This window comes from Pinus tabuliformis, chromosome 7 (genome assembly GCF_031772625.1).
Source record: "Pinus tabuliformis cultivar Carrire ecotype Pingquan chromosome 7, CPIR1, whole genome shotgun sequence".
Taxonomy (NCBI): Eukaryota; Viridiplantae; Streptophyta; class Pinopsida; order Pinales; family Pinaceae; genus Pinus; species Pinus tabuliformis.
This window is the reverse complement of record NC_142293.1, coordinates 1,522,862,185-1,522,884,272: the sequence shown is the minus strand read 5'-3', so window position 1 is coordinate 1,522,884,272 and position 22,088 is coordinate 1,522,862,185. Positions and strand designations below refer to the sequence as shown.

Genomic DNA, 22,088 nt, shown 5'->3' with positions numbered 1-22,088 from the left:
TACGACCCGATAGCACGCAAGGGCAGAGTAACAAGCTCAATCCCCTTGCCGGCTCCTTGACAATAATCCAAGGTTTACCGACAAGTGACCCCAGGCTCCTCGACAATAATCCGAGGTTTACCGTTTGTAGTACATGCATATCTGGCATCTTTCCCAATGAAGGAGGATTTATCCCCTCACTGGTTCGGACACAGTCTCGTGCTTCTCCTTTAAGAGGAGCTTTCCCAGAGCATAAATGTAACAGTTGGATTTATCCTACCACAAGATGAGCTACTTGTTTGGTTTTGCTGTCTTGGAGAGTTAATTACTCTCCTACTCCAAGACACTAGCTTGATCTATATTGGTGTTTCAGAGCCCTAGAAATGTAAAAATTACTAGATGAATTTTGATTAAGCGCTGTGTTATTAAGGCTGTTATTACTCGAATGGGTAAATGGATATGAAACCAATGGTGTTATGACCCGACTCAACTGAATGCAATCGAATATGATAATGTAATCCTTTCAATTCGATGAATCCTAACTAAAGTAAGGAGAGAGTTTCCATTCACTTCCAACAATGCAAAAAATTGATCACTAAGAGAAAATATAACAAATTCTCTAATGCACTAATTTCATCAAGAAAAACTAATGCAAATCAATTCCAAAGTTTTTTTTCTTTTATTTTTTATTTTAATGTAAATTCAAATCAAAGAAAATTGATCTAAATCTACGATTTCTTTTTTCAGAATGTAAACTATGCAATTGTAATCTATGCACAATTCACTTGAAAAGTATGCAAATGTAATCTATGCACAATTTTTCATTAATATTCTGAAAATGAGAATTCTAATTATGCAAATGTGATCTATGCAAGAGAATTCTCAAACACAAGACGATTCTAATGTAATCTAAGAACCGATCAAGTGCAAGTCGAGAAAATTGGGTGAGACTTCCAAAGATCAAAAAATAAGAACACTCAAAGGCGATTAACACTCATACACAAAAATTGTGAAAAGACTGAGAGAAACCTCCAAGTAATGACCAAAGGAAAACAAATCAAGAATTTCTCAAAAAGAGACTCAAGACACCCAATTGATGAAAGCTTAGAGCAAGAATGCCAATGAAACAAGCTTAGGTGAAGATTTTTGACAGTAAACTGATGGATCTGGGCAGTAAAAACAAAGTAAAAGCAAAATCTAAAAGAGCAAAAAGCAAAAATTGAAATTTTCTCAAAATTGACAGGGGTACGCAGGTCATCTGTTCACATAGGCGCGGGTACGCACTGTGCACAAATACGCAGTGCGTACAAGTACGCACTGTGTTAAACCCAGAGACTGCATACTGCTGGCAAAACTAAGAAAAATAAAAAACTAAATTGACTCTAAGCTAACCCACCCAAATACACAGCTAGACAGCCAAAAAACAGAAAACAAATGACTTTTCTCAGATCAAAAGTTCATACAAAGGAAAAAACAATCACATTAATGGATTCCCCAACGGAGTCGCCATTTTTTCAGGCGGAAAGAGTCGATAGTGTGGACACAACCAACCTCCCTAGGAGCCTAAGACTCTCTAGTGACAAACAAGACAAATAAGAGCAATCCTTCCCTAAACATGCATTTACTATATAAGAAATCAAGTGTTTAGATCCTACCTGTAGTCCAACGATGTTGTAGCAGTCCAGCCTCACTGATCCGGATGAGCTCCTCCTTCACTTCAAAACCTGCATTCACTAACAATCAAACGATTAAATAGCCCTTGATAATCTCATAAAATAAAACATATTTAACACATAGACCAAGGAGTACATGAAATAACTCATAAACAACAAGTTATTGAGAAGAATGGACTCATTTGCATTAATAGGAAACAAAAGGAACAATTAAAACCTGAGCCTTGGTGTTGTGCAAGTCCCTCCCAGGGTCCATCAAGAGTTCTCCTTTACTTCGACAAAGCTCACCCACTTCCAAATAGAACAAGCAAAGATGGTAATCTCTCCTCACAAGCTTCTAAATGGGAGTCCTAATTCCAGTAGCATCTACCCTTAGAAATGTTTAGCTTCCAACCTCCCTTCCTTCTGGCCCAATGCCTGTATTTATAGTGTTCAAGAGGAAGTTAATCACGTCCACCATCAATGGGATAATCCCCTCTTTGGATGGGATAGGTCCTCTCTTGATGGGATAAGTTCCTCTTTGGTAGGGGTACATGAACCATCTGGAGGCGCTCAATACACGTCGAACAACCTTCTAGAATGCTCTAGAAATGACCACAAGTAACTTTTTAAAGATGAAACTTGCGCATTTTGACCTTTACAGGGGGACGCACCTGCCCCTTTACATACAGAGCGTACAAGTACGCAGCTTTTGTGAACATTGGGTGCGTACCCGCAGGTAAGGTTGAGATAATCTACGTACCCAGAGATAAACACATTTACAAAGACTTTCTCTCTTTTTGGAGTTTGACATGGAGAGCAGAGGCATAAGACTTGCCGAGGAGGATAGCATGACTGTTGATAGGGCCATACTAACTGTAAACAGCCATGGTGACATTTTTTAGTGTAACAGTAACTTGGGAACCATTGGGGAGGAAAGTTTGTTGATCGACGATTGTAATCCCTCCTTGAAAGGGAAATGCGATCTTCCTAAAATAGGTTGACACAACAGTAGCCATAGCATATATCCATGGTCTTTCCAGTAGGATGTTGTAATCGAGGTTTCTGTCGATTACTTCGACATCTATTTCTATTGTTTTTCCTCCTATTTCCACTTGCAAGTTACTTAGAATACCATACGGGGTATACGTTCGTCTGTCGAATGCTTTTAATGTTGTCGAAGATCACGACAAGGTTGGAGATCCTAAATTTTTTGAGCAACTCATCGACATTATACATGTAGATGACCCCTCATCAATAATTGTTCGATGAACAGTTTTGTTGAGGGCTTCCACTTGAATGAGGAAAGCTAGTTGAGCTGGTAACTGAGGATTGTATCCTTTGTGATTAAAGGACACAAGATTAGAATCCTTTGGGTCTATCCCACCAATAGCTGATAATAAAGCCTGCTTTTGGGATGGGCAATTTTGCAGTACTTCAAGTGTTGACATAGTGGATGGCGATTGGGCTAGATCTTCCACTATATTATAATGTTGTGCTGCTCTAGCACGAGGATTAAATGTCGACTTCTGTAATACTCCCTTTGGCAGTTTTATCGTCAGTTCTAGAATGATGGGCGGTGCAACTTCTGTCGAAGTTGTTGTTGAACTACTAGGTTGATCTTTATCCTTGTTGTTCGACAGCTGTTGATTCCCATAATCTTTGCTCCTTGTCGATATCAAAGCATCATTTTTCTATTTGGAAACTGAAAACATCAGCACTTGGGATGGGGAAGCATTTCCACTGTCAACCATATTTGTTCCTAGATTCGGAAACAGATAAGTTAATACTACTGAGGTTTTTGAATTCTTGAATAATTTTATAAGCTGAGCTTTATACGGACAATCTGATCTCGAATGATCCTCATCGCATATAAAGCATGGATTTTTTGGTTTCCTATTTCCAGGAGGGTTTGCAGAAGACTTTTCAGGTGATGATTCCTCCTGTTTCTTCTTCTTCCCTTTGCTTTTCTTCTTGCCTCCTGGTTGTTTGGTTTCTTTGCCTTTATTAGTCTAGACGACATTTACTTCCGAGGTGAGAAGTTCTTCTTTCGCATTTTGACTGGAAATCTTACGGGCCTTTTTAGATGTAGCCTTTGTCGATTTCATGTCTGTCGTGCCAATCATGCCATCGCCGGCATGAGAGTCATTATTTGATTTAGGAGGAGGGGGGACCGAAAATTCCGGTCTAGGAGCATCAGGTATTTTATCGTAGAGCATGCTAGACAAAGTGTAAATCAAGTCTAAATATTTCTCACGAGCGATAACTTGCTCTTCGGTGACAACTCCTCCTTTTGCCACATCTTCTGTGATGGAAGGAAATAATGACTTAATAAACCATTCAGCTAGAAGCTAATTAGGAACATACGTTTTTACCATTCTACGAGGACGTCACCACTCATGAATATGATCTGATATGTGAGTGGTCGTTGTTTGCTTGAAATTGGTAAGAAGTTTCGTTCCCGCTTCGTACCTTATCGGTAACTGAAAATGGGTTAAAAAGGTTGTGGGTAGGGTACTGAAGTTGTCAAACGAAGCTTTGGGTAATTCGATATACCATTTTGCTGCCAGACCAATTAATGTCCTTTGAAAAAGGCGAAGCCTAATCAAATCATCGTTTAGGTTGTTTGATGAACACCATAGATGAAAGGTCATCACATGATTCGACGGATCTTCACCTGGATTTCCATTAAATTTAGGAATATCTAACGGAAGTTTATGCGGAATCGCTGGCCACCAAGGGGCGTAAGCGATTAGATCGTTTGTTAACCGATTTAGGTTTGGTAACTCTAAAGTCGCCACGAAGGGTAACTGTTGATTCAGGTTAGGCGAAGCATACCCAGGATAAGATGGAATTTCCTGAGCAGTTGGTCTTTGCATACCAACATAATGCATTTGATGCTGGTAACTTTGATAAGGTTGATGGGCATAACCATTATAGAATGGTTGATTTTGACCATTTTGAATATACGGTTGCCCACTATTTGCAAAGATTTGTTGCTCAGATGCTTGGTATACTTGTTGGAATTGTGGTTGTTGGTATTGCACCAGCCATGGTTGCGAAGCCATGTGCTGTTGTCCGATACTAACTGTTTGACCAAGATGAGGGGTAATTGTACCCATTTAGGCCTGTGTCATTCCACTAGTTGGCGATTGTGGTTGAGTCACAGGGTCAAGAGGCTGTTGCATTACAACCTGAGAAACTTGAGGTTGGCATACAACAGGCAGTGCTTCTACTTGCGACACCGTCACAATAGCTGGTGTAGTCAGTATATTTGACATAGGTAAGCATTGTTGCATTGAATACACAACTCTTGGTTGTTGAGGCAGTATTGGCACCCAACCGCTAGATGTAATTCCAACATAACCTGAATTTCGTTGTGAACTCCCGTATGGTTGTCCTCCCAGAGGAGACAATGAAAGGGTATACTGCTCCCCATACAGCGGTAATCCAGTACTTAAAGGAATTGTTTTCCCTTGAGGACCGGACTACCCAAATTGACACCTTGAAGGATCAATTTGCTGAGACTCAACATAAGAGTTTCCGGATACTATTTTGGATGAACAAACAGGAACGGACCATACTGTCGAAATAGCCCCTGAGTGGGCCCCTTCTAGCGATTAAGAGTTAGTTGGGACAGATGGTATACCGGCAAACATTGTTGGACTGACAGCAGGAAGTTCTGCCGTTGCTGTGTCAGACGACATAGTCCTAGATGTCGACAGTTGTTCAGACATTTCTAGTTTATCCAAAAGATTTCCTAGAGATTCTACAAGAGCTTCCAATGGCGGTAGACTAATTTATGATGAAGAAGGATACGGAGTGATCCCGACTCCAAGAGCACTAGATGGAGGATCCTCCACAATCTCTTCTATAGCAATCAGACCAGGTGGAAGAGGTAGACCGTCTAGTCTGTAAAATATTTCTGGTAATGCATTGCAGATTTCTGTGGTTCAGTTTTTTAGAATCTGAACTCGAATAATCCACAGTTTTCATTTTTTTTTATTTTTTTTTTCTCTGTCGACGTTTCGAGTCTATACAAAGACTCATCATCAAGACTTGATTTAAAAAGGAGAGAGAGAAATGTGTTGATAAATAGGATTTGAGGATGAACTGTCAAGAATGTGGACCGACCAGTTTCATGCTTGAATAAACTGGATTATTTTTGACCTATCCAATATATATTCTATTAAGGTTCTTTTTAATTTTATTTATTATTTATTATTTATGGAATTTTATTATAGTTATAAATTAATTTCCTTTTAAGTGAATAGTTTTAGTAATAAGTTTTTTATTTATAAATGATGATTTTGTTTTAATTATTTGTAACTTTATGGTAATTATGATAATATTTTAAATTGGTTACTAGGTTTTTAAGGGATTGAATTAAAAGGTTAGGATGATTTCAATGTTATGATATTTTTGTAATTTTTGATAAATTAAAGTTATTTTTAATTTTTAATTTTTATTTATTGTGCATGAATATAATTAAATATGATAGAATCTACAACGACAGGTGCTTGGGGAATAACACCTTCCGAATCAGCTCTAGATGGAGTTGGTTTAGTAACACAAGTGTTTACCCTCACACTAGGATCAGTGTTACTGTCCTTCAGTGTCTGCTGAACTTCTTCTATAGAGGCAAGGATACCAGAAATGTTTGGAGTAACCGGAGACTCTGATGGTGTTGGAACACTTGTTCTAACTTTACCAGGGGATTTGGAACCGGTTAAACGAGTTCGCTTTGTCCGTAACAGTTTTGATTCCGGAGACAAAGATGGTTGACTCGTAAGCCTCCACGAACGATAGGGTTTCAATTGAATTTCTTCCACGATTGAGGATTACTCGATCAACTAAAAATCAAGGGGAAGTATTTTTCTTAATTAGATGAATTTTAGACGCTTTGACACAACTTGCTTTTTCAATTTTTAAGAGTCAAGAAAAAACAAAAGATGACTCTAGTCACCTTCGATTTTAATGAGCCTGAAGTGACAAGTGCTCAGATGGACCTTTTCCATTAAGGAGTCTGAAAAGGAACGAAAGGAACTGCTCTGGAAATCTAGAAAGAGGGATTACCAAAAAAATTGCAAAACTGCAGAATACTTTTTACGGTACGGCAGTCAATCTTCCCGAATGTTGTGTTCAGTGCATTGCGATCGATAGGGCGGCAAACATGGCTTCCTATGGATAAAGGATTAAGCCTATTGTGGTCTCCAAAAATATACTCGATGGTACGTGGGAGCACAAGTCCGTATTGGCACTTATCGTCTCAAAGTGGAGGAATCACCCAACCAACAGTGGAAACAACAGTTACCAGGATTTACAACACCGAAATATGTCTCTAGCCTAGACTTCTAGATGTTGTGTGTTAGGTTCCAAAGCATTGTTAGATTCATTAAATTTATTTTATAGTTGATCTTGCTTAAGAAATTTGCCTTTCAGGTTCACTGTGTGATGTAGATGTACAATTCCTAAAATGTAATCTAAGATGACAAAAAATCGTTTTATCTTCTTTGTGCAATGAAAATCCTAGCTACTAAGGAAAGAGAAATGGCGTTCTTTCAACAATGAGCAAAGAGCACACACTATATGCATTGTCCTAAATCAAACCAAAAAACAGTCTAAATGCAAATGCACATGCATGTATTTGTTTTCAGCCTTCTTAATGTGTAAATGATAAAAAGAAAGCTATGCACAAATCTGAATTATTTTTTCAAAGCGACAATTACTAACAAGTTTCTTTTCAAGACAAAATGAGAACAATGACAACACTTTACGATTTGGAATTGAAAACTTGCTTTTGACAATAGAAAAACTACTAATTCAGATCAAATACAAGAGTAATAGGGTAGTCGACTATCAAGAACAATCATATTCCCTTCTATGACTGAAAATGACACTTGCGACACTTTCAAATCAAGAAACGACAATACAATTACGCTACTTCTTTGTAAAGGAGAACTGAAAATGACTCAAAAAATACATAAAAAAATTTACAGTTCTTTGCACAATGGAGGTGGAATATCAGCAAGGAAAGGGGTTTCTAACAGAGGTGTACTGACTATAGGCAGAAAAACTCCTGAATAGATCTGAAAAGAGTGAACAAAGAAACCAAAATTTAGGAACAAGGCCTTGTCTGATCACCGCACCTGTAACACAGTGAAAATGAAATGCAACACACCTACTACACTCAGGAAGTGCGCTGAATTTGAGGTTCACAGAATAGACAATGCATTGGACCAGGGACGAGACTTTGATTGGGTTCCGGGTCACAGTTCGTAGTTTAGTTCATGGATTTTGGCTGAGCAAGTGGTAATCAGTAAATCAATCATAGGTGTAGATCTAAGGAGGTTACTAGAGCCACCACAAGGGCAATTAGAGAGCTTGTAAATCAATTGTTTAATTCATAAACAAAACCCGGAGATTGACTGAAGCAGCGTTGATCTACTTTGCACTTGCATAGCAACTGCAGTTTTAAGGCTAGCTGGCTTGACTTCAAGCTCCGTCTGTAAGTTTATAAAGTAAACAAATTTAGATGAACAAACAATCTACTCGCTCCCACTGTGGTCGCCATTTTATTACCTGGAATAGTGTCTATGCAGAGCTGCTAATCCCACTAAGGCTGGTAGCTACCTTAGAAACAAACAAACTTAAAACTACTTTCTTTTTCCTTTATGAAAGATAGATGAGAGAAGAATAAAGGAGACCAACCTCTGTCTTGCGCTTGGTTCCTTGCTCGATTCCTCTCTCTTCTTATAGTCCTTTGCTACTTGCTTCCTTGTATACCCAGCTTAACAGAGTACCTGTAGAATCAAAGCAACATAACACTATACGAGAACATAGATCTATTATCATAAGCAATATAGGATTAGATGTATATTAACCATACAAATGCATAAAACATAAATCACACAAGAGTATGGAGGAAAACTTGAATAGCTTTATTGATAATCAAGAAAGAGCCAAGAGAATTACAACGAATTGTTCTGACCCAGCATCATCCTCTCAGCAAGAAGCCCTTCTTCACCTCATGAAAAGCTTAGATCACCCAACACTATGATATTGCACCAATAAACCAACAACACTTCCTTACAAGATAAAAAATTCCAGCCTCTGGATCTCTGGGATGAGGGATCCATATATAGATATCTGCAAGGGAGGTGAGTCAGCTTTTGAGATTTGATCAGTGTATCCCCTCTGATAGTTCTTGATTCCACTTGGAGATTGATGATCTCTTACTCATCGCTGGTCGAATTCAGAGAGGCAAGTGTCACAGGAGAAGTTTCTGGAAGATTCCATGCTTCTCCACCTCGCGGATTAACCCTGCCATTTGTCCCTTTTCGCCCATCTCACACCATAGAAGGCCTTTTTGACATGAAATGCACCTACTTTGTGTATTTAGGTGGGATGCAACACACTTTGCCTATGGAGCAGGTGAAATGGTCCAGTTTTGACCAGTTCTGAGTAGTTTTTCATGGAGAACTTCTGGGAGATGCTGTAATCAGTTGACCTTGTTCTTTTAGGGGTTGGAACAACACCTTTAGGGACTTAGGGGCCCTTGGTTTATGGACATTTATGCTTGGGGTTGTAGTGCCCAAAAATTTCTATAACAGTATGGAAGAAGAAGGAACTGCAGTCAGAAAGATGTGGCATAGCTTAGTATATAGACATAACAGACTCGAGGGGAGCTGAAAGTGTGAAACTTCAATGTTCCAATTGTTATACACAATTATTATGAAGACAGATCATGTATATATATGAGTTAGAAGCTGCATAGTCATGTATATGTTGGTTTGATGAAGAAGAAGTGGGACAGACTCGGGAAAAGGGGTCTCATATGGTTTAGTTAATTATTAATTGTATTTTTTGTTTTGATTGATGATGAGTATAGTCTGTTGATGATATGTAGAAGTACATTTGGCCCTCATAAGTTGTTGATGACTTGATGAATAACTGGTTGATGATGATATCTTGATGATTCTTACTAACAAATGCAATGATTAGTTCTAACAGTGAATGGTTGGCACAGGTTCAGGGGGCGCATATGCTTTTAATAATGCATTTTTGGCATTATATTATAAGACCTTGGTACATGATGATACTTATATTTTTTTAGCCACATATTTTTTTTTTATTCGGTTAATGGACATATACAAGTTGTTGTTATTGATGTTGTTGATAGAAGCTTATGGTGTAGATCATATATGATGTATGATAGTTGTCGATAACTAGCATGGTATTTTCTAAGTGCTTGGTCTTTGATGCCATGAAAAATTATTTGATGTAAAGGTCATGTAAAGACCTATGATGTAATTTGTAACTCCACTATGCATGGGAAGGATGATGTAATAATAGTGATATTCAGTCATGTATGGATTTTTGATATCGTGTCAAATTTGTGATCACACTTGGTCTTTTGTTTGAGTCAAACATGTATCCCCACTTGATTAGGTTATTGATGTATGTATGAAGCATTGGTGATAGGAAGGTCATACTCACATAATTGAGTTATAGAATCATGTTATTCTTTTGAAAAATATTTCTACAGACTCTGCATGTGCTCAGGGCGAGCATGGTCAATTTAGTGTGTCTCAGCATATACTAAGGGGGAGAATATCTTGGTCCACCCTTTTCCCTTCATGTCAAAGGGGGAGAGTATCTTAGTTTTATTTGATATATTTAACAGGTTCTACAACTTGACGTAATAAACACCAATATGGTTGCCATCAAGTCCAAAGGGGAAGATTGTTGCCATTATGGTGTGTAGTCCTTGATGGCAACTCACATATATGATACCCAAAAATGATCTAGTGATGTATGATGGCAGTTCTTAGTGAAACAGGTCAATTAAGAGATAACAACAAAGGATTACAAATTAGATTCTAGAAATTAACAAAAGAGAATGGCTTAATTTGTATACGCTGTTTCACCTTGTCCAAGTAGTGTATACAAGTTGTTTAACAAAACAAAAGGAGTGTATATGTATGCACGCACATTCACAAAAAGGAAAAATGTGTATGGAATGGAAAATTAAGGTTAATGAATAATAGGGGTTCCTACCATGGTATTGACCCACGGTAATGAGCACGACAAAGAATATTGATACCATCAAAGCATACCAGTAGCATAACTATGGTTTCGGTCTGAGATATTGAAAAAGGATCTAAGTATATAAGAAGGAGAAGTTAAAAGGGCTAAGGGTGCAAGTAATGAATATCTTATGACCTAAGTATGTACTTGATCAAAAGCAAATATGCATGTTATGGGTTTTAGATGTTGTAATTAATATGAACTAAATATGCACTTGATTCTTTGATAATGAATGAGATCTAATGATGGATCGGGATTATAAGACCTTAAAAGGAATTATAATTATGTGACCCGATAATGGATAATCTAGATATGATTTCTAACACATGTTTTATCCTTTATATGCTATGATCTAACTATATGTGAAGTATTGGATAACTGCGAAGTTATAAGTTATTATTGCTAGAAATAATACTAAGAGGGGGGGTGAATCAGTATTTACAAGTCAATAACTTTTTCATTCCCATAATCAGATTTATATACGCTACCTCAGTGAATGGAACACACATGTGCGCGCATTTGTTCTTTAAGGAAACCAACGTATATCCAGTGAAGTTATGATTTAGTTAATTCATCATATGTTGATCTTTAATTAGTGCATCAGTACTTTATTAAACATTAAACAGTAACCATGTGCAGTAATAACATAATAAAATAGCACACATAAGAAACACACATGAACACCATGATTTAAGGTGGAAACCCAATGTGGGTGAAAACCACCTATTGTTGTCATCTCTGTCTTCTTTTAATAATAAGAAAATCTATTTACAATATTGTACTGGTGCAGAATCATACCAGTATGCAAGCACCCACCTGCAGAAGGCTACAACCTTCTCTCACTCTCTAACTTCTTCTGGAAGGGAGCTACAATCCCCTAGTTCTTATACTTGCTGATATATTTATTAGTACATAGGCTCTGACCTATAGAAGGCTACAACCTTCACTCGTTCTCCATCTTCTACTGGAAGGGAGCTCCAACCCCCTGATAAAATCACCAACCACTACTGGTAGGAAGCTTTGACTTCCTCACTGAAAGGCTCCAACCCTTAGTTTCCTCCAAGGATCATGTTGTTGGGCCATGAATACGACCACTTTGTAACACTTATTTCATCCATTTTTACTCTTCTCTATTATATCATCTATTATAATTTATCATTTAAATCCATTTTATAAATGATTTATGCTCTTATGAATGAATATTATCTATTCTCCTTTATTTCTAATAAATTGATGATTATGCATTATTTTATCAATGATAGTTTTAATAAAGTTGGTTATAACATTATTTACCATTTTTAGCCTCCAAGATAACTTCCAGATTGAAGATTTGATTTTTAAATCTGCCAACTCAGAAATTCGTTGGTTTAAGGAGTGACAGTTTTACGGTTGAGATTCTGAGCAAATGAAGACGAATTTGAGAAATCCGGAACATGGGTTTTGTCCAGAACGGGCCCAATTAACTTTCCAGAAGAACGGTTTGCCCAAATTCGGCTTGTACAGAGAGAAACGTAGGGTTCTTTGAGCACGATTTGCTCAGATTTCCTGTTGCGGCCATCCTCCAAATCTCAGCTGCAAACCCAAATTCGTCTTGCTTTTATTGAGAGATGAAAGGAAATATATTTTCTTGTTGATCATCTGGTTAGAATCAACCCAAATTTGTAAAAGAAATCATGTTGTAATTATCTATGTTATAATTTCTCTCTGATCTTTCTCTATTTAAATGAAAACAAAGATCAGAGAGGGGGAGACTTCAGGATGACTTTGGGGATTCGAATGATGGCGAATTGATGATTTGAATTAGAGATTCAGAAGCAAGGATTCATGATAGGATAGGAGGAAGGAAGGATTGTTTTATGCTGTAAGTCTCAAAGCTTCAACTATTGTAATGATTTCACTATTTAATGATTAATACATAATTTGGGCGTTGCTGTTCACTCTTTTCCTTCTAAAGTAACCCAGCAGCGTCCGCTGGCGGCTAAGGGCCCAGCCTCTGGTGGAGTACGTTGCTGCTGTTGTGTATCATATCTTTACAATTGCTGCTGTATCATTATACTGTGATTTATGCATGGTTTGCTTATCTTTATTACTCGGTAATCTGATATATCTTTCATATGCTATGTTATGCTCTGTTATGATCAATGCACTAATGGTTTTTCTCAGGAAATCTGTGTAATGACTCTGCATTCTATAATTGAATCTTTTCAAAGTTGATCGCATGCTTTTAGTCTCAACCAGTTATTTCTGTTACAGAGCGTCTGTATTGAATATTACTGTCATTTGATTCATTTGAAATTCTGATTATGGGAATCCGAAAGTAATGTTATTCTATTTGGAAACATAGCCGTATTATCCTTAATTGTCAGATTACTATATTAGTGTGAGGTGTGCATAAATGATCGATGAGTGTTGTTCCATAAAGTATATTCCATCCAGTTTGCTTGAGGAGTGAAGAGTGTTATTTCATAGCAGAGTGTGAGTAAGTTGGTTTTGACTCGCGAGATTTAGTTCTTTTGATTGCTGTTTCATTTACTGCTGTTCTATTTCCTTTTGCTATTTCATTTTACTTTCTGCCATTCCATTTACTTGCAATTGCTGCTTTGGTGTGAGAGAAGGTCTAAAGCTGTAGTGAGTCAGCAAGTCGCTGCTTAGCTCCCAGATCTTTGGTCCATGCTCTAATTTCCTTTCCATCAATTTCTAGAGGAATGAGTTATTGCTACTGTATCTTCGATTGATGGTTGTTTGAATGAATGATTTAGTTTAGAACATTTCAGTTTCTTGTTGTTCCAATTAGATTTCTTTTTCAAGCATTCATTTACTTTTGGGTTTTAAGCACTATACTGCAAAACATTACTCTTGAGTAAATAGCCGCCTCAGACTGAGTACACTCTTGAAATACAAAGTCGTCCCTGGGTTGATAATTAATGTGAAGGTAATTAGAGGTGAAAAAGACCCTTTTTGTCGCTACACACACGTTTCATAAATTTTCACACTAGATACTCCTCGTACACAATACTACAATATAAGGGCCACGTTTCATCAAATTTTCGTACTAGACCCACTAGTAAGATTGAAGCTCAAAATCAATCACCACTTCAATAAAACCATCAAATACATTTTCATCAAATAATCACTTAAACCAAATGAATCTATGATATAACTGAAACCCATTCACCAATCTCTGATATAATTGAAAAAATCAATCATTGAAACCTCTGAACCTTCGACACAACTCAATCAAACAATCACTCAACCTCTGACACAACTGAATCAACCATTCATTCAAACTTAATCAAATTCAACCAATCAACTAGAATAGACAGATCATTGTAACTAGTACACAGATCTAAGCCTAGAACACTGTATTAACAACTAGAACTAACTGTAACCTCGAAAGGCATGTGTCTGAATGTATAGGCTCCTTTAATGAAGCAAACTTGTGTGTATATGCTACCTCCTTTTCCCCAACCTGTGTATACCTCTAAATATATGAATCATAAAACCTTTGAACCACAAACTGTACCAATCGGGGACATTCTGAAGATCTAGTGTCATATTACAGAGTTGTAAACAGATAGCAACACGGATCACCCTTCTTTCTCAATCAATTAGTCAATGAGACACAAACTCTTTAAGAATTCAGTTTTACTTTCAGATCTAAGAAGACTTCATTGAAAAACAACAGTAAAACAACATGACTAATTTGATAGATCAATCTTCCTTGAACATCAAGCTTTCCTTTTGCATACGCAACTTGGAAGAGTCAAACCAGCGTATATATGCACCTTCACCAGAATGAACCATCGTATAGATCTGCAAATACTTACTTATAACATCACTACAATTCCTGACTTCAGACATACCCAGATCATCACATATAAAGGATAAAACATGTGTTAGCAATTAGATCTATCCCATCCATTATCAAATCACATAATGATAAGTCATTATGATCCTGATCAATCATTAGATGTCATCCATCATCAGAAACTCAGATGCATACTTAGTCTAGATCAAGCAAAGCATCAGGAACCAATAACATGTATATTTGCTTTCAATCTAGCACTTCATAAGATATTCATTACTTCTGCACTTAGCCCTTTGACCTTCTCCTCCTTATATAGTTTTGACCTTTCTCAATACCTCGGATCAAAACCACTTAGGACCAATACCTTGGACCAAATACCTCGTACCAAAACCTTGGACCAATAGCTCGGACCAAAACCACACTTAAGATCTATCGTATTCTTGGAAGGGATCAAATAGTTGTTACACCGCTCAATATTGTGGGCTAATACCATGGTATTGACCGTTGGTATTCTATCACCTTAATTTCCTTAATTTTTCATTCTATACGCATTTTTTATTCTATGAAAGTGCATCCATACGTATAGGCTTTTTTTTTGTAGTGAACCCATGTGTACACGGTCTTTTTGTATAGTGAACATGCGTATACAACTTAACATACCTGAAAATGTCATTTTTCTTCAACTTCTTGATTATGACATGTAGTCCTTTCTTCCTTCATCCTATTCTTTTGTACCATTACCTTGTTCCCTATGAATAGACCTGTTATAATGTGATTTTCCATTTTACATTACTTCTAAATTGATTTTTTTGAACTGCCCTGCATTTCTTCACATTCGTAAACACAACTATCATGCATTCTGTCACATCTGATATCACTCCTGTAGATTCATCTAGTTACATAAATTCATCTAGTTACCATATACAAGTGAGTTGTTCTACTACAAGTGGTTTGCCATCAAGTATAAGACATGTATCATAATGCTAACAATTATCTGTAGAGCTATATGCTGGTTAACCTTGGTGAAGGCACATATACACGTTGGTCTGGCACTTCGAAGTGGTGTATACATTATGACATATGTTTTTTTGAAGTTGTAGTCGATGTTGGTTGTTGATGCAGAGTTGTTGGTTCAGCTCTATGTTCTGGTGATAGTGATCTGATGATTTATATTTATTGAATGTGATTTGCTTCAGAGTAGATGGGTTTTAGTTATTGGTTGTTTTGTAGTGGTGATTGATTTTGAGGTTCAATGTGACTAGTGGGTCCAATATGAAAATTTGATGAAACGTGGCCTTCATATTGTAGTGTTGTGTACTAGGAGTATCTAGTCTAAAATTTTATGAAATGTGGTCTTGAGAGGAAGAGTGAGGGTAGTAGCCTTCTATAGGTTAGCGCCTATGTACTGGTAAACATATCTGCTAGTACAAGAGCTAGGGGGTTGGAGCTCCCTTCCAGTAGCAGTTGGAGAACAAGTGAAGGTGGTAGCTATTTCTAGGCCGACACCTACATATTGGTAAATATATCATCCAATACAAGAGCCAGGGGGTTGTAGCTTCCTTGGCGTAGAAGCTGGAGAACGAGAGAAGGTTGTAGCCTTCTGCAATTGGGTGCCTACATACTGGTATGAGTCAAAACTAGTACAAGATTGTAAACATATTTTCTTTATATTAAAAGAAGACACAAATGACAGGAGCAGGAGGGTTTTCTCTCGCTTTGGTTTCCACCTTAAATCTTGGTGTTCATGTGTGTTTCTTATGAGCGATGGTTTATTCTGTTATTGCTGCACCTGGTTACTGTTTATCTCATAGGTAATAAAGTACTAATGCACTAGTTGAAGACAAACGTATGATGGATTACCTAAATTATAAGTTCACTCGGTATATGTTATTATCTTAGAACACTCATGTGCACACGCAGGTTTGATTCAACAAAGTCATGTATAAAAATATGAATATGAAATACAAAATATTATTGATGATTTGTAAATACTGATTCACCCCCCCTCTTAGTATTTTTCCCAACAAGCGAGAGTGTGAATGTTGAAGAGAGATCAGTGCATAATGAGAGTAGGATATCCCAAGAGTGAGAGAAGTGCATAAGTGTGGTGTTACGTCTATGATCATGTGTGCCTGCAAAATAAAGAAGAGTCTATTGAGGATGAGGAAGACTGTAGAAGTAGAAGTGGTTGTAAGGAAGGAGTGAAATTTATAAGAAATATAATTGAAGAATGTTATCGGTGATCTAAGTTTGAAAATCCTATGAACGTATAGATATGTGTGGCTACAACAAGTTGGTTCTTGCACAAATATACCTTTCGTGCCTCTAGCAAGTCAGTGCTTATATATTTGAGTGGGTTTTGGCTTGTTTTGTGATCAGGTGCTCAAAATTATACTAAAAAATCAAAGTGTCAAAATATTGTCACACTCAGTGTTAGATTCAAGAGCTCATCATTTTGAATCCAACTGTGTGAATTGTACTTAGATCTGAGTTCATATGCAGAAGTTAGAGCAAGTCAAAGTTCAAGTTTGACTTGTCTATGCGGTAGGATAGGATGACATGGAAAGGATCCCAACAAATGGGGAAACACCAAGTGGTAGGTTGCCACTGGGTCTCGCATAATGCATATCAGGGAAAAGCAAATGATGGAGGACAAGAATCAACCCCCATAGGTTGGGTTGCAATTTGCGATAATCGCATCTCACAACCGAAACCCCATTGTTATTTGTTACCACTGATAAAGTTATGAGTGCAATGACTGCTCCAATGCGATACTTTATTATGTTACAATTTAATGTCCCAGTGGGTCCATTATATCGCATTGCAATGTTTTGCTATCTTAAGAGGCACACCCAATTGCCGATTGTGATGAGATATAAGACACTGTACGTGGGAATTTTATATGACACAATTTAATACCTCGGTGGGTCCACAATACCACAATCGTAGTGTTCTCATGTTAACAACCTTTGGCAGCTGAACTTCATCGATTGTAATGAGCAATGGGTTCTGGGTGTGGAATTGTATATGTTACTGTTAATTATCCCTAATGGGTCCACAATATCGTAATCGCAATGTTTTGTCATCCCATAAGAGCCCACATCACTTGCTAATTGTGATTTGTGGTATGCCCAACAATATATCACCTACAGTGCGACACTCGCTCCATTAGCAGATTTTGGAGCGGAAATGGGATTTTTGCTCGATTTTTGAGCAATTGTTGGAACAAATATTGGGAGAACTAGGAGAAGTCATAACTTCTTCAATTCTTATCCAAAGGGGATGCAAAAGGAGGCTAGATAGCCATCTTTTAGCATTTTGAACAGATTGAGATAGGTTTCAGATCCATCTGAGCGTTATAAACACACTTTTGTTGTAATTTTAGCATAATAGAGAGGCCCAAGTCATTGGAAGTTGGACCAAGGAGATGTAGCCCAAGAGGGGTGAACTCCTTTATCATGTGTTTGTTGTGTGTTGTATTTTGATGTTCTTTGTTGTTATTTTGTTGCTATTCAACATATGTTTTATGTTAAATTGTTTCTAATATTTACATAAGAAACTCTCAAGGGAATTATTTAATTAAACATAAATATTGAATCCTTAAGCACTTGATAAGAAAAAGATAATAATCTTGGGTTTTATTCTGAATGGGGAATTAGCACAACATTATTAATCTCCTCCATTTCAAATCAAGTTGGTATCAGAGCACTAGTTTTTGCTTATTAGATTTACTTTCTGAAAGAATGATTTAATTTTTTGCAAGTTTATGTCATGCTTACGAGGTCAAAACTTAAAAGAGGAGAAGGTAAGATGGTTGAAATCCCTGAAGTTGGGTCAAGTGGAAGAAGAGAAAGGTTTCCAAAGTCTTCTACACTAGTACATCCTCAAGTTACAAAAGTGGAAGTTGTGTCCTCAGAAACCATGTTTCATGAAGGAGAACCTATCATGAAAGAAGATGAGAAGACCTTTAGAAAGGCTTTCTTTGATGAAGGGCTTCTATGACGAGAGGAATAACATATTCTGAGAAAGATCCACCCCTCCCAAAGGAGAAGGACCTTCAGGAGGAGGGAATGGAAAAGGAGGTAATGCGAATGGAGGCAAACCTCCACCACCTCCACCATCTTCTTCATCTTCTTCTTAGAAACCATATTCACCCTCTTCCACTAATACCACTATTATTCATACTCATCATCATTCTTCAAAAGGAACTGGTAAATCACCTTTTCTAAAGCCTAATGTTAAACTCAAGTTTCCTATGTACAATGGTGAAGTGAATATAGAGAAGCTCAATAACTAGATTCATGAGTTGGAGGTGTATTGTAGAATTCATAACCTTTCAGAGGATGATATCAAAATTCAGTTGGCTTCATTGAGAACAGAGTGTGTGTTATCACTCAAATGCCTTCCCTAGAAGTTATAAAAAGAAGGAATAATCTGAGGTAACCACAAACCAATCTTTTAGACTCGGGTTCTAGCCAACCTAAGTCTAGAGAGGGCTCTCTCTTTATAATTTAAATTTGTTTTGATGGGATTTTATGTTAGTTCTTAGTGCTCATAAGGTTTTGATTTTGGTTTGGTGGTGGAATTCTAGGAACAGATGGATAGAGCAAGGCTTTCAAACCATTGGGCTATGGATTCAATCAAAGGATGGATTAACTAGATCAGATCAATCATTAAAGGAAGTGTTCACAGGGCAGGCTAGCAAAGCAAAAGGAAAATATTCAGGTTCAAATGGATGAAGTAGTCCTAACTAGGGTGAAAGGGCAATGAAGAATCCTTAAACTGGGATCAAGATGAAGAGGAGGTGGTGATCATGAGGAAAGGGAAACTAAGAATCCTTTACTGTAGACCTAGTGTGGAAACTACGGAAGTAAGGGAGCAAATAAGAATTCCCAGACTAAGATAGTTTAGCAGAAAGCATTAAGAATGTAAACAGTCAAGATAGAGAGAATTTAAGCCAGTTCTGAAATATCATTCCTAGTTTAACATTCAGATTTCATAGAGACACATAAGATTATTTATAAACATGAAGAGCAACAATAATACACATAATATAGAGAATACTTAAATATTTGAGTTCTGCTTTACACAAGAATCCTGTAAAATGTCTTTACTTTATTCCTTGATCCAGCAAGCCATCCAGTCTTGATTACAATAGCTCCTTGACTTGAGAAGAAAATGTCTATAGAAATGTCTTTGAATCCACACTCAATACTTCGAAAGGTGAAGTATTTATACAAAAAGTATTTACAAAATATCTTTAAAGAGTATGAAAATTAATCTAGGAAATCAAAATATCTTCAACCATGAAGATAGAGACAGTTGGAAAACTGCATTTTGCTATCCCTTTTATTGTGGTAGTGCTGGATGCTGCAGCTAGCTATTAACTTTCCCGCCGGGGGTTCAGGATGGATTAGTCGGACAAGATAACAAGAAGGTCTTACCGAGCGAGGGATTGAAGCCATCCTGCATAGGGATTGAAGCTTAACAATTGGATAGTTGGCCCTACCTTCATCCAACTGCTTCGAAGGCAACAAGTAACAAAGGGCTGTCTTGCCTCCCGTCCTAGCCGGGTGAGAAAGGATGGGGTAGAAGAAGAGAGAAGGAATGGAAACAATGCAGCAAGCAGAGATGTTGACAGATAGTTCGGAACTGTTACAGAGCAGACATATATATACACTTTAACCAATCACGTGCCTTTCTATTTATACATAGACGGATTCAGTGCCATCGGTTCCAGCATCGGACCAAGATCCTGTGCTAGCAGTTCGTTACCCGGTTCTAGATCGAGTTGACGGAGTCTAAGCAACTTCTCCGCTACCATATCTCCCAACATCCCTTATAGTTCCAAATCGAGATCGAGAAGCAGAGGCGGGTGCAGTTTCTTTTTTACCAATTGATCCACGAGCCAAGAGCTAGGGTTAAGGTAGTAGAGTCAAAGCCCTGTATGTTGAAATCTTCTTTGTCTTTAACCTTTGAGTGATACTCTTTGACCCTGTTTACCTATTTTCATCTGGCTTCCATTTATATTTACTGTAGTAACTTATAGTAAAACTATCACATTTTTCCACCATTCATCTTCACGTCATTTTATCTTGATCATCCTTCTGTATATCTCGTCTGCCTTAGTGTATTGGGAAAAAATTGGCTTTGTGACAAATAGATGCGTCACTTCATGTTGTAGGAAGAATAAATTTTCTAAAGTATCATATAATACTTTCCCTATTGGTAATGCTTTGACTCCTGAAGTGCTTGCATGTTCTCTGGACAATTTCTCTAGTCTGTCAACATAGTCTGATTGGATCATAAGTTTATCATTGATCACCATGGGATTTGGAAGGCCTTTATCCCTCAAAATTTGAAGCTTTGTCATGAATCTGTCAATACCAATCTGCATGTTTTGGCATTTTTCTCTAGATTGAGTATAAGGTTCCTTTTAGTCAGAACCTTTTTGACTTGGAGGATGGTTTCAGTTCTGTCCTCCACACCAAGTTCACCTAGTTCCTCCTTGTTCTTGCTGTTCAAGAATTGGATGAGTTGATTAGCCTCTTCAGGCTGGTCTCCTAGGTCTTCTTTGATCTTTTGTATTGCTTTGGTGGCCACTTTCACCAGTTCTGTTTGCTCGAATATTGCTTGAATTGATGGCCAAACATCATTGACAGAGTCAATGATGTTGGCCCAGAGCATTTCCTTAGTTTCTCCTAGTGGCTTTTGCAATGTTAGATCTTTTTCAAGGAACTTTATCCTCTCACCCATCCTTAAAGCTTTCTGTGCTTCTTCTTTCTATTGTATTTGAGCAAGCTTACAGTCAGTTTCTAGGCTTTCTATTTTCTCCTTAAGCTATTTTAGCTCAGTAGCCTGGATGGACATTTCCTCCATGGCTTTTACTAAATCTGTTGTCTTTTCTGTTGATGTACCTGTTGTTGTAGACTCAGTTGTGATTGGCAGTGATGTACCAAGTGGAGCTATTGGTGCTAAAGAGGCTGCCAATGTTGAGGGAACTACAGTAGAGACTGTAGGAATAATAGTCTATAGAGTGGTGGTCAACTCACTCTACTTAGACTGAATCAAGTTGTCCAACTCTTTCTTAGTTTCCTTCAGCTGATTATTTAGCTTAAGGACCAAGTCCATAAGCTCTTCTTGTTCCTTCTGAGTCTCTAAGACTTTTGCTATTTGTGGATGATGGAGATGTGGGATTTTGAGCTACTTTTTCAAAGCAACTATATCATCATTCTTCTTTTTAATTAACCGTTCTAGAGACTTAACATCTTTGGGATCATGGCCCAACTCTATGATTAAGTCCTCTAAGGACTTGATCCTGGTATCCTTGGCCTGTGAGGAGACCTTTTCTCGTTGAAATTGTGCTGATATATTATTCAACGAATTTTGTAACTGGTGGGTTGCGATGGCTTTGCTTGTTAGAGTGGAATATACAATCTCTCCTATCTATTTATGCAATTCAATTTGGTCAATAGGATGTATATCCTTTTCCAGCACTTTAAATTCTATCTCCTGGTAGTCAACTACTGATCTGGGCTACTGAGTGGTGGGCTTAAGAA

The 22,088-nt window shown here is 37.5% G+C and overlaps 1 pseudogene; it reads left to right on the top strand.

Annotated features, from left to right (window-relative positions):
* The first annotated feature begins 21,391 nt into the window (after nucleotides 1–21,391).
* The window catches only part of LOC149253632 (sufE-like protein 1, chloroplastic/mitochondrial pseudogene), a 168,985-nt pseudogene continuing 168,288 nt past the window's right edge, over nucleotides 21,392–22,088 (top strand).